The 2,322-nt window shown below is 36.6% G+C and overlaps 1 non-coding gene across 1 annotated transcript; it reads right to left on the bottom strand.

Moving 5' to 3' along the window:
• Positions 1–1,059: 1,059 nt before the first annotated feature.
• LOC115231053 lies at positions 1,060–1,249 on the bottom strand. Its single transcript, XR_003883484.1, has one exon. It is a non-coding gene; the product is annotated as a U2 spliceosomal RNA (small nuclear RNA).
• Between the last annotated feature and the right edge of the window lie 1,073 nt (positions 1,250–2,322).

Here is a 2,322-nt window from a genome sequence, read left to right on the forward strand (position 1 = left end):
GTACTTCCGCATCTTTTTGCATTCCACAGTTGTGACAATAGATCCAGGAGCGGATGCGGACATCAGCAGTCTCTGAGGCGAGAAAAAGTCCACATACTTAAAAAGTATTTAAAATAATAAAAACTCCCAAAAGGGAATGCGCCCGATTGTAGGAAAGAAAGTCAAGCGGAAAAAACGTCAAGTGGAAAAAAAGTCAAGTCCGTAAGCGGAAAAAAAGTCAAGTCGTCTTTGTTTACTTTATATTGTATCTTTTTCGCAATAATAGCAACTTTTAATTTTTAACAATTTTTTTCAATACTTGACTTTTTTTCCGCTTTACTTTTTTTCCATTTTTGAAATTTATTCCCTTATAAATTTTCGAAATTTAGCGCAAAACGGAAAAAAAGTCAAGTTCGTTAACGAATTACGGACTGTAATTCATTTAAATGTTCTGCCACAGCTAAGCAACACGTTGTGAAAATAAATTTTAAAAGCTTGGTTCAGAATATCGGTTTTTTAAAACTGATATCACTTGCAATTGTATGCGCAAACTTTTTTTCGTTCGCGTTAGCTTCTCGCCTGCCGAAATAGTTCGCTTCCTTTGTTTTATCTATTCTGTTTCATTTCTTCCGGAAAATAAATCACATAAATTTTACAAAAATTCTTAGAGTAGTCCAGATTTGCAAAGGTTTTTGAAAGCGTGTCGAGAGGGAGACGATGCTGAAATTGCTAAGATTGATGGCATTGTTGATTTCAATGGCGTTCAGAAAAATAAATGCGTCGTTTTTATCCGCAAATCCGCTTGAAAAACATCTTGATTCGCGGGCGTCGCCTGTGATAGCAAACATGCGGGACCCGATCTCCTGAACGAAGCTGATTGCCTTACTGCCCAAGGAACCGGAAGTCTCAACCGCGATGGAAGGAATCGGAACTTCTCCGTAAGTGAGGAGTACTTCCGCATCTTTTTGCATTCCACAGTTGTGACAATAGATCCAGGAGCGGATGCGGACATCAGCAGTCTCTGAGGCGAGAAAAAGTCCACATACTTAAAAAGTATTTAAAATAATAAAAACTCCCAAAAGGGAATGCGCCCAACCCGGAAGTACTGCAATACCGGGAGGACGCGTGGTATGGAGGAAGCAAGCTTCGCAACACATACCAAGGTACAAAAATAAGCATTATATCTTGCCCCGTGTAAGGGCGTCCCAGATATAAAGCTGGAAAGAACAGATACTACACTTTGATCTTAGCCAAAAGGCCGAGAAGCGACAACATGTAATGATTTTCGATGAGCAATAATTATTCTAACAACTAAAAACAGGGTTGTTTGTTTTAGTGCACAGTAATAATTATTATAAATTTAAATTTTATAGTTATCAATTATATCTATCTTACAAAAGTATAAGAAAATTTACATTACTTTTATTTTTTTATATTTAATGATAATTGTTGAATCAGGACAGAGGACTCGAGATTCCGGTTCCCACTTCTTCTCAGAAGTACTAAGATACCATTTTGTGTAAGTCTTTTACAGATCTCTAGAATTTTTTTAACCAAACTTACTTGTTTAAGGAGTGATGCGCAGTCACAATTTGAAGCATTGATTAATGCTTGCTTACTTCTGTCGGTTAGTTGAAAACTTGATAACGACAGTTTAGGTGTTGGTATATGCCTACATCTATATGTTTGAAAATATGCTCTTGATATTAGATCACGTATGAAGAAATCAATTATGACTGTTATAAACGTTTATGCGACCCACGCGCAAAGATTATCGACTTGTATGAATGAGCTTGATGATTTCTATACGAAAAATATATAATCAAATTGATAATATTTTGTGCAAGCAGTCGCAGAAGCGATTATTAGGCAACTCCCATTTGTATGGAGGATCCTTGACAAACAACGATCATAGGATCTTACTCTGCAGATTAAATCTGAGAAGACTTTACGGAATTTTACATGGAAATCATGCACAGGGTAGACAAACGCAAAAATCAATAATTAATGTCAATACTGCTTATTGCATTGTCAAAATTGTTAAAAAAATCTAGCTATTATGTACTGGCTCGCAGGATTGAAAGACAATTCCCGCGTAAAGCAGCAAGCGAGATCCTCTGAATAAGGAATATAAATTCCCTGGGATCTCTAGAGCGGTAGGTGCACAGGCGGCCAAGTTTCTTAAGATGAGCAAGCGTCTTGGCCCCAAAAACACAGGAAGTCTCGACGGCAATTGTCCAAAAGCGAAATCGATCGCGTAAATCCTCGAATTAATTACAATAAAATTACACGTTACAATGGTTTTTTGGATTATCTAAAAAAATGCTTTATAAAATTAAGATT

The sequence above is a fragment of the Octopus sinensis genome, unplaced genomic scaffold (assembly GCF_006345805.1).
Source record: "Octopus sinensis unplaced genomic scaffold, ASM634580v1 Contig17270, whole genome shotgun sequence".
NCBI lineage: Eukaryota > Metazoa > Mollusca > Cephalopoda > Octopoda > Octopodidae > Octopus > Octopus sinensis.